We start from the raw sequence: 12,262 nt of genomic DNA, 5'->3' as shown, positions 1-12,262 counted from the left end.
GATATGACCCAAAAACCGTTGCCAACAAACGGAAATGTGTTATTATAGTATATTATGTAGTTCATATTACAATAACATATACTCTCTAAAACCAGATCAATCATTTCATTAACGGAAGCCTATAGCAACCTTCGGCCCACCGTCTATTGGTAAGTTTAGTTACCCACAGCTAGCTGCAGAGTCTAGTCTTGAGAGTGCGCTTCTTTTTCTGAGTACAAATCATCAATGGCATTTACATACCGTATGAAGATTAGCGAGTGGTGAAGGAACGGTGACACCGAGGACAGTTGAATGATGGCGACTCACAGCACAATTCTCTTTGTATTTAAAAAAAAAAAAAAAACAGCCTGCACAAAATGTGCAGAGTAATCACTCATTTGTCCATATCAGCAGTTCACTTGGACTAAATACATCATTTACATACTACAAATATCTCAATAACTATATATTTGAAGAACATTTCAGCTTAGATTGAATAGGCCCCAATGGCCCATCTCCCATCTGCTTGTAGCTGAATTAACCAACTAAAACGTTTATTCTAAATGCACAATATACAATTTCACATTAAACGACACCATTGGTAGCTTAATCAGGTATTAGCTTATCCTGACTGGTTTTAGAAACATATCAAACATCAATTATGAACATGCTAATTAGCTGTTGGCTATAACAGCTACATCAGGGGACCCTGATGTAAACAAGACGAAAGTCTCTCTGGTCTGCATCCCCTTAACAATTGTATGTATTGAGCTGTACTGTACTGTACCCAGTCTGCAATCTGTTAATAAAGTTTTCAATCAATCAATCAACTCACTTGAAACGGTGTCTTTCTCTGTCGGCAGCTCCTGTGCTAAGAGATACGTTAGCTATTAGCTCCTCGCTAGCTAGCTTCTGCTAACTGCTAATGATAACTGGAAATACGATAGTTAGCTGTCCAGCGAATCACTGATCAAAGCAAAGTGGGGCAAGGGGATACATTTGAGCTGCAGCAAAATAGATTGAATGGGATTGGGGGGAGATTGGATTTATGACATACCAGATTTACAAATACAGTACTGTTTGTGGTACAAAAAGAATAAAAAAAAAAAAAAAAAAAAAAAAAAAAAGGAGAATATATCCATTTGACGAAGAGACTGTACATTGTAGTTGGTGGGGTGGGGGGGGGGGGTTGGGTAGGTGGGGTGGGGTGGGGGAGGCGGACTGTACATTGGAGGTGGTTGGGTGGGGCGGGGGGTGGGTAGGCGGGGGGGGGGGGGGTAACTGTACATTGGATTATCGACGAAACCTTACTAGGTCCAAGAAGAGGGTCTTGTGTATTACTGTATCCCCCAGGCCATCAGAACACTGAACTCTCCATCTCACAATGTGAACTTGGTTAATTATATTAACGTATAGCTGGTAATATAAAGTTTACCATAATGCTTCTAATAATTTAAATTAGATATGTACAATTGCAAAAATTGCACAAGATTATGCACATATTCTTGAGGATACTACATATATGCAGTGAAAGGGTTAACATACTGTGTATTGTCGCAGTGAAAGGGTTAACCGTTTGGTAGTGTGGCAGTGAAAGTAGGGCTGGGCGATATGACGATATTATATAAATATCGGGTACAGTTCATTAACGATACACTTTTTAAACGTATCGTGGATATCGTGATGTTTTGCCCAAGAGGATTGTGTCGCGTCAATCTGGTCCACACGTTGAAACTTTTGAACAGCGCCGCCCCACACACACACTACTGCATCAAAGTTACTACTTATGATAACAAAGGCATTCGTTTTGTGGCATTAACGTTATATAGTTACACGTTTAATAACATCAGCGTATTTACATAGCAACGTCCGAGGTCGACCTAGATATAGCAAGCATTAGTCGTTCATATCTCAGCCCGTGCTGACTCAGTTGTGCCCATTCTGCGGTCTGTTAATAAAGTTTTCAATCAGACAGTATGGAAAGGCTTTTATTATAACATCCGTTGCAGTAAAATCATTATGCCTCCAGTCGTTTAGTCATCCTGCGGAGCTAAAAGCTAAACGTCGGCCGCGGGGAGCTACCGCTACCATTGTTGTTGTCATTGAGCTCTCCAATGGCGGAAGTAAAAAATTAATACGCGCTTGCCGATTGGTGCTAAGAACAGCAGGGCTGGTGAAAGCGGTGTGACGTAATTGGCAGACTCGACTGTCAATCAAAATGATTCTGTTTGCCGTCTGAATGAATGAAAACGTTATTAACAGATTGCAGCATGGGTACAATACAGTACAGCTCAATACAACAACAGTGGACTGGAGGATGCAGACCAGAGAAAGACTTTCGTCCCCCATTTTCAATTCATCATATTTCATATCTAAATCATATAATATCTCATTGCTAAATATATGCAATATATAATCTAATAATCCAATAATCTAAATCTAATATATAATATAAAAATGCTAAATGCATGGGTATTTTATTTTGTCTTTAATGTTAGCTTGCAAACTCAAATACTGTCTTGGTAAGCCTCATAATGAATTGTTTGGGGGAAAAAAGAAAAACATCGTGATGCGTATCGTGTATCGCCGAAAGGTCAGAAAATATCGTGATATCATATTTAGGCCATATCGCCCAGCCCTAAGTGAAAGGGTTAACAATTGTGTGTATTGAGCTGTACTGTACTGTACCCATTATGCAATCTGTTAATAAAAAATTTCAATCAAGGCTAGGCTAAAATCAGTCTAGAATGGGGTGAAAAGTGAAAGTTTGGTAGACGTCTATTCTAGACGTGTTTTGAACGTCTAAGCTTAGACGTGTTTAGAACGTCTAAGCTTAGACGTTGTTTCAACGTCGTGACATAGACGTCTAAAATCAGTCTAGAATGGGGTGAAAAGTGAAAGTTTGGTAGACGTCTATTCTAGACGTGTTTTAAACGTCTAAGCTTAGACGTTGTTTCAACGTCATGACATAGACGTCTAAAATCAGTCTAAAGTGGGGTGAAAAGTGAAAGTTTGGTAGACGTCTATTCTAGACGTGTTTTGAACGTCTAAGCTTAGACGTTGTTTCAACGTCATGACATAGACGTCTAAAATCAGTCTAAAGTGGGGTGAAAAGTGAAAGTTTGGTAGACGTCTAAGCGTGTTTTGAACGTCTAAGCTTAGACGTGTTTTGAACGTCTAAGCTTAGACCTTTAAACAATGTCTAAAATGGGGTGAAAAGTGAAAGTTTGGTAGACGTCTAAGCTTAGACAAGATTCTCCTGGGCTAAATGAGAGCTATGGATAGACACACACACACACACACACACACACACACACACACACACACACACACACACACACACACACACACACACACACACACACACACACACACACACACACACACACACACACACACACACACACACACACACACACACACACACACACACACACACACACACACACACACACACACACACACACACACACACACAGTCAGAAGAACGTTCAGACATGTTATTTAATCATGCAGGATTGTGATCAGTCAGGTTTCCCAGCACTATCAGCGCCACCTGCTGATCAAATGGCAAACCAGCTGCACAGCAGACTCACCAGCTTCCCCGTTCACTCGCCTCCCTAAACTCACGCTCCTCAGGACATCTGGGTCACATCTGTGCATATTGTTAATATTTTCAGATGTGAATGCATTGAAATAATATTTCTCCCATAACACGCTTCGCTCGGCTTAGTCCACTTCTCCACATTTCACGGGGGTGTTTCATGATATGCAAATACTTAAAATGGTGCACGAGCGCGGAGCGTAGAACAAATGGTATTTATCAACACGGAGTGTGCGTAGAACCTGTGTACGCACGTGTGATAAATCCCGATTTTTCTGTACGTACACACATTCAAAATTCTGTGCTTAAGAACGAAAATAGAACACTTTCTACGCATTGTTGATAAATGCGGGCCCTGGTCTAGTTCAACAAAGGAAATAAATGATGAAATAACAGACTGGCCGCTGGTGGTGCAGGGTTGATTGAGTAGGACACCATGACTCAACGAGGCCTTCTGATAGCAGGTGGTCATAAGAAGATTTGAAAATGTGTGTTTTAATAGAGGCCTTGCACTCAATGCTTGTGTAGTTCTTTGTCTTCCAACATGGCTGCCTGTAACATAGCCGCCATTGTTTTGAACATGGCAATGGAAGGGACAAAGGTTGCTATGTGTAAAACAATGGTTGTTATGTGTAGATATTTGGGAAATATATCAAAAGGAAAGCCAGTGGAACAATAATATGCTTTTCCAATGTTTGACCAACTCTACCACTGTACAGTAATTAGACATTTTCTTATTTCACATCTCAACCTTGGTGCTCAACTAAAAATAAAGGGCACATCAAAGGCTCTCTCACTCTCTCTGATTGCTTAAAGCAATCAATAACGCACAACACCAACACTTCACAAACACTGGTCTAATAATATACAAGGGTGCAGGCTATGACAAAATACAGTATGCAATCTAGTTTTTTGCTTATTTCATTCTGTATGGAATCAAGTTCCTCTCCGTTTCTCTCCCAATCACTCACACACACAGCAAATTGGGGGGGGGGGGGGGGAGATTAACACAACGAGCGATTGGGCATATTGATTACTAACCATGTTCCATACACAACAATGCTGTGTACAGATGGCCTTTTCCCGCTGATAGTTAAATGAAAGTGTATGGATTTAGTCTCATAAAGATTTGAGTGAGTTTGCGAGATGCGCCCAATATGTTCCAAACAGTGTGGAGGCGAGCGCCGAGAACAAGACTGAAGCAAAGTTGTACATTTATATAAAATGTGTGCTCTCGTATGATAGAGGATAGTGCCATCCGAATTCTGCCAGATCACGGCGTACAACGTTATTTTGATCATATTTCATATTTTCGCCATGGTATTCATATTTCCCTCACGGAGGCTGGTCTGATGCTGTGCGACTCGGCACAACTCTGCAACGCTTCAGTACTGCCACCTGGTGGATGATCGGCAAGTTGCCAAACCGGAAATGCCGGTTGGATATCGGTGCGTCTCCTAAATACGTCCGGCCACTCGCTTATCGTTGCGGGACTCAAGACACACGTCCATGTGTAGCGATCGCTGCCATAACTGAATAATCGACATGATTTGGGCTGTTATTATTATTATACAAACCGGAAATGGATCGCCTCGATCCCCATCAATCTTTTTGCTCCAGTGTCATCGCCCAACGGTAAGAGGAGGCTGCCGTGACTTTCAGCGTGAGTGTTTATTATTATCCATGCAAACTGCCCTGATCTATATATCACCCATACTACATGAAGCATTTAACGACGATCACGGAATTATAAACGACCCCCCCCCCCCGTTCACCCGCGCATGATCAGTCATAACGTTTAGGACCATGTACAGTTGACATTTTTTATATAGCGTGGATCGGTATCAAACGGCATTTGATAATCTATATATGCATGTATGCCTATATCTCACGTTCTAGGAATTACTGCAGAAAACGATAAAAACATATTTATATTCTAGGCGGTATTTTTGTATGAATGTGTGAATGAAAAAGTAAAACGTTCCTACATCCTGAATGATAGATAATCGATGTTGAATGGGCCATAGTAATGTCAATTTAGCAATACAATTTAAAAAGTTATAGCCCTGCAAAGAAGGTAAACATCTCCATAGGCTTAGACTGGTGGCAGTGATCAAACATTGATGGATATAAGCGTGGCAGTTAATGTGTTAAGCACAGAATTTAGAATGTGTGTACGTACAGAAAAATCTGGATTTATCACACATGCGTACACAGGTTCTACGACCACTCCGTGTTGATAAATATCATTTGTTCTACGCTCCGCGCTCATGCACGATTTTAAATATTTGCATATAGAACCGCCCGTAATTAACCATATACGGTAATGAAACACCCCCATGAAATGTGGAAAAGTGGACTAAGCCGAGCGAAGCGTGTTATGGGAGAAATACGCGACAGGCTGACAGACATGTACATGTACAGTGATGTCGGATATGATATCTATTAACTTCCTAAAGACCATTGCTGCCTGGGCAGCGCAAACACTAATAAAGACCGTTAACCACTGTTTGCCATTGGTGTCATTAATAACCATGCTGGAATATGACTGCCTTTTCTTCGTTTTCTACCTGCATATGATTTGTAGAGGCATACAATCTATTTTGATGTCTGTATTAGGTAGCCTATATAAACAATAATACGAGAGCATATACAAGAACAATGAATCTCACTGCCATGTAGCCTACGCCATGTGTAGCCTGCCTATATGTGATCAATACAAACTTGAACTTGAATTCCATCATGTCTGTGTGCGGGAGCTCACAAGGCTGTTGTCACAATGTAAATAAAAACGTGCACTGAAAAGTTACAGTATGTAGTTGGTTGATTATTTGTATGACAGTCAGTAAACCCTTGCAAAAAGTATCCGTTTTATTTAATGAATTGAAAACTTGCAGCATTGCCTTCCTCCCGGCATTCAGCAACGACATGTATCTGGCAAATGCGCATCGCAACATTGACTGAGTGGAATCCCTTTGTATTCACATAACTGCATTTGTGATGGAGCTTTGACAACTACAGTAACAGTCTATTGCTCGATCCATCTCCAATATCACGATGGACCGTGTCAGTGGCCAAAGACCCGAGGGTGGAGAGGATGGCATTTGTGGGTTTTGTTCCACGCTCCAATTTCGGTCTCAAATTGCGGTACAAATGAAGGAGGTGTCTCGGGTATAGCGGACTCTAGTTAATATTATGTTCTCTCAGCAATTAGACTGCCCCTCATTCATTCATATCTGCTATCTCTGAAAACAGTTCCCTGCGGAGCGCAGTCAGTGCACCCCATAGTATTCCGATAACCCTATATAAACCATGCTGCATTCATTCGGAAAGAAAGACCTATTCCAAATGCTATATTTAAAGGTGTTGTGAAGGGCCAGATTAAACCGAATATATATATTTATTTATATAAATATATTTAATTGTATTTGTATATTCTCTAATATTCCCTGATATCCCTTGTATATTCCTTGTACAATATGCATTGAATATCCATTCTAGCCTACTGAACATCCCATAATAGTCTCCATTCTACTATTGGTCGAGACCTTGGTGCCAGGCTGCCATACCCCTCAGACCCAGTTCAAACGTACCGCTCCACATGTACGAACAAGTCCTAGTTCCGCGTAGGAATCTGGCTACCGCACCACTAATGGGACTATTTGTTCATAGTGCGTATATATACTGCGCTACTAAAGTAGGACTTTCTTTTCAGTCCAGTTTCTTACCCTCCAATAGAGTCACAGACGTAAAGCCTCCCCGCGACGCCACGTGTGGGAGTAAGGCCAAGTTCGCCTACCATCGGTATTGAGACATCGTGTATATTAATATTTGAATAGTCATATTTGGCACTATATCGTCGAGTTGGACGTAGTCTATTAAGCTAATAATAGTCTGTTAATATATAGTGCTTCGTGCGGTGAGAATACTACCGTAGTCAGTACCCCATCGTTTCGGGCAGAGAACTGGCTGCTTACCCAGGGTGGTTGACCCCATGTGAAGCTGCACCCGAGGAGCCCCAGAGCCGACGAGCGAGTGGACCTGTATACCGGATTATTCTACCGACGACAGCCCGCCTTCCCAGGCACGGATTATGCTTTGTATACTTTGATTATTCCATGGATAAAGACCCCCGACACTGCCGTGTGTTGGAACCCCCCCCCCCTGGAGAGGACGCAAGGTGAGGAGACGCTCTGCAAGACGAGGTCGCTTCACGTCTCTCCCCCGTGGACCGGAGAGAGCCGGCCCACAAAGAGTCCACCTGCTTTCATCTGTGGTCCAAGGATCGCCGGCGCATTGAACGGCACTACAGTGGGTTCACCTGGGATACCCTTGGCCGGACGAGGCAGCCGGATTCTACCCCCCCCCCTCCTACTCCTGTCGGCTTACAAGCGACCGGATTAACCCCCTCTAGTGTATCTAGTATATAATCATTAAAGTATCATTGCTGTTATTCCTTAACTATTCCAGGTCGTATATTTACCACCTGCGCCTTCAGAGATTGGACATTCTCTATTGATATACCGACGAATACTCTTTGCCATAAAAGTGCATACTATTTCAATTCATAAGTGTAATTAAGTGATTAAGTGCTTGTTCTACACACCATCGCTGTGTAGAAATAAAGACCTGTTTCGACTTCGTACATTTGTGTTGGATCCGTTTCATCTACGTGAGAGTGTTTATGATAATATATTTATGCCGTGTACTGGGTGGCCGAATATTAAGTACAAAGGTAGTGGTAGTAAGTATCATATCTAGTAATACAGTCAGGGAATTGTACCCCTCAGTTACAATTGGTCCTTCGAGCCGGATGGTAATTAGTGTAATATTAATATAGTGTTATTAATATTGAAATGGCCTATGATGAACACTCCACGAAACGATCCTCCTAACCAACGCCCGCAGCCCGAACGACGGCTCCCTCAGTACTTAGAGGCTTACTACTAACAGTAAATGCGGTAAAACTAGAAAGTAAAAGTATGTCTAACCCCAACGCCCAGACTACCCCGACCATAGAGGCCCCTACGGGCTCTAATGTAACTGACCAAGTTCACGGTGGGGACCAGTGGGAACCAGACATGACTTCACACCCCGCCAGTACTGAAGAAGTAGTCCCCGATGAGTCCCGGGAGGAATACAACGCTACCGAGAGAGAACTCGGCACGGAAGAAGACGGGGAGAGCACCGTGGAGATAGAACTCCAAGGCTCCGCAAGGAGTACCCCGAGGGAAGGCTCCCCTATACAACCGCCTTCTCCAGAGGCAGAGAGGACCCTACAGCAGGCCTTCCTCATCAGCCTGAACGCCGCTGCTGAACGCGACCGACTGCAGATCCAGCAGCGAAGCGAACACGAGCAGATACGTCTAGAAATAAGACGCATTCAGATGGAAGAGAATGTGGCCCGAGAACGAGCCGGTGCTCAACGGGACGCAGCGCGCGACAGACAGCAGTCGCAACTAATAGAACAGCTGATCAGACGGACAACACCCTCTCCCTCCGCCAGAGGCTCCAGGAACTCGTCTAGACACACCTCCAGGGCGGCATCCCCTAGCCGAGTAAACAACCCTGAACTTGACCCACAGACGAGGTCTATACCCCCCACAGACCACCTCCCCCCACCGGTCCAAGCGAGACCTAGCAACCGGGAAGGAGCAGCATATCCTGTGGAGAGGCTAAACCAGAGACTACAAGCACTGGATGACCTAACTGAAGACGAAGAGGAAGAGGAGGAGAACCACGCCCGAAGACAGCACAGTACTCTACCGGACCAGGAGGCCCGGTACAGCCCAGGCTATACTCCCGCGGAGCTGCGCTACAGACCCCCGACTCTATACACGGGTGAGCACGACACACGACCCGCACCGAGGAACAGCACCTGGACAAGCGGGCCATGGTACACTGCCAGTACCAGTCCATACCAAGGAGCGGGAGGAGACTCGCCTAGGAGGCCTCTCCCCCAACGCTCGCCGATGTATCCACAGTCAGCGGCATACATTGGCACGCCTATGGTACCCGACTTCACCCAAGAGAACCGGGCCCAGTATACAGAACTCCGCATGTGTCTGGAGACCATGTTGGTGGATGTATTGGATGAACGCCACAAATACGCCATCCTACTGAAGCACTTAAAGGTACCCCGCGCACATAATATAGCGCTCGCCTACGCGACTTCCACCACCCCATACACAGCAGCGCTGGTAGCATTGGACCAGAGGTATGGGCGCATATGGGATTACGTGATCCAGGAGATCCGACACATCGACCGCTTACCCCCAGCAATAGACAATCGAGCACTGGACGACCTGTCCATCAGAGTGCAGTCCCTGGTAGGGATGTTGGGAGCGCAAAGAGAGAAGGGGAGGCATGAACTTTACGCCAACTCAAATGTGGAAAGGATCCTGGAGAAGCTGCCGCCCGCTCGTCAGGAGCGCTTTAGGCGGCAGAGGGACCACAGAGACCCGAATGGCCCCGAACCGAACCTCCTCGATCTAGCAGACTTCCTGGCGAGAGAAGTCAGCAGCCTACGGCTAGATACATTCGGACGGAGCACCCCTGGCTCCAGAGAAGGAACCAGACGACTAAATGATGGAAGAAGATCGGTGACTGTGATGCACCAATCGGAGTCAGTACCGAGCAGCAGGAGCCACAGTACCCCCTCCAGAACGGAGAAGTGGAAGATAGTGTGCCCCTACTGTGAGAAAGAACACTGGCTAGCGCAATGTGACTCCTTCCCCAAGCTGAACGCGGAGGAAGCAGGTCAATGGATAAAGTCCAACAAGCGCTGTTTTCGCTGTGCGCGCTCACACATGGCAGCCGAATGCCGCTTAAAGAAAAGGTGCACCAAGTGCGATGGAGCCCATCTGGACATACTTCACGACAGTAACAGACGGCGCCCTTCACCTGCACCATCCAGCCGCAAAGCGAGCGTCATGTACATCGATCCCGCCAGCAGCAGTGGAGCCCGAGTACTCCTAAAAGTAGTGCGTGTGACACTAAGCTACCAGAATAAAGTCCTGGACACTTACGCCGTCCTCGATGACGGGTCAGAGAAGACCCTGCTGCTCGCCTCCGCTGCGGCCCAGCTAGGGCTGCGGGGAAGCGAAACCCAAATGACAATTCGGACAATAAGACGAGATTTGAAGACGATAAAGGGCGAGAATGTCTCATTCTCTATCGCAGCAAGCGGCCAGCCTGAGCGACGGTACCAGATTACAGACGCTTTCACCAGCCAAGAAATAGGACTGTCGCGGTACACATACCCCGTCGCCAAGCTGATGGAGAAATATGCACATCTGCGCAAGTTACCGATCCCGCTCATAGACAATGCTATGCCGACCCTGTTGATAGGCTCCGACCATGCAGACCTCATTGTCCCGATAGACCGGGTTCATACCGGACCCCGAGGCTGTCCTGCAGCAGTCGAGACCCGGTTGGGATGGACTCTCCAAGGCCCGCTCGCCAAATCTCTCAACCGAAGTACAGCCACTAGATGTCTCCACTCCCGAGTCACAGAGGGAGAAACCGCACTCCTGCAACACGTAGAGCGGTTATGGACCTTGGAACAAATGCCCTTTAAGAACGGAAAGAAAGACATTCGCTCTAAAGATGACATTTACGCAATTCACCTCCTCGAGACAGGGACCAAGAGAGTCCCGGTCAACGGCGTGTTGAGATACGCCACGCCACTCCTGCGGCGAGAAGGAATGCCTACTTTCCACGCCAAGACAGACGCCACAGAACGGTACCTGCTGAACACGGAGCGGCGCTTAGCCAAGAACCCCGCCCAAGAGAGTGTATACCGCGCTGAGATTGAGAAGCTCATCACAGCGGGACACGTCACAAAGATGGACATTAAAGAGGCTGACCAGACCACTGAATCGTGGTACGTGCCCCACCACAAGGTCCATCACAACGGTAAAGACCGCATAGTATTTAACTGCAGCTACCAGATCGGATCCCAAAATCTGAATAAAGAGTTACTGCCCGGTCCCACACTCGGCCCCTCCCTACTCGGCGTTCTACTCCGCTTCCGCCAGGAAAAGGTGGCCATCAGCGGGGACATTAAAGGAATGTTCCTGCAGGTGAGATTAGTAGAGGCGGACAAGCCCCTGTTACGGTTCCTATGGAGAGAGAAGCCAGGAGATGAGCACCCAGCCATCTACCAATGGGAAGTCCTCCCCTTCGGAACGACGTGCAGCCCCTGCTGTGCGACATTTGCACTACAGAAACATGTAGCAGAGGACCCAGCAGCGGACGAAGAGGTCCGACACAGCGTAAAGAACAGCTTCTACGTAGACAACTGTCTACAAAGCCTTTCAACCCAGGAAGAAGCCGAGGCTCTCCTGATTAAACTCCGCGCCTCATTGATCAAAGGCGGCTTTGATCTCAGGCAGTGGGCCAGCAGCGATCCGCAAGTACTGCGCAGCCTCTCCTCCGAGGACAAGGCAGCCAGCAGCGAGACCTGGATGGCTACAATCCCGGGAGAAGCCCAGGAGATGACCCTGGGATTGGTGTGGCGATTCAAAACAGATTCGCTTCACTACAGACACAAGCCCCTGACTACGGAGCAGGGAAGGCCGGCGGCGGCGCCGACCACCAGACGGAGTGTGTACACAACACTCGCCCGACAATATGACCCGCTAGGATGTATTCTACCGTACACCACCAGGGCAAAAA

This window comes from Notolepis coatsorum, assembly GCF_963971535.1.
Source record: "Notolepis coatsorum genome assembly, chromosome: 15".
Lineage (NCBI taxonomy): Eukaryota > Metazoa > Chordata > Actinopteri > Aulopiformes > Paralepididae > Notolepis > Notolepis coatsorum.
This window is presented reverse-complemented; position numbering follows the sequence as displayed.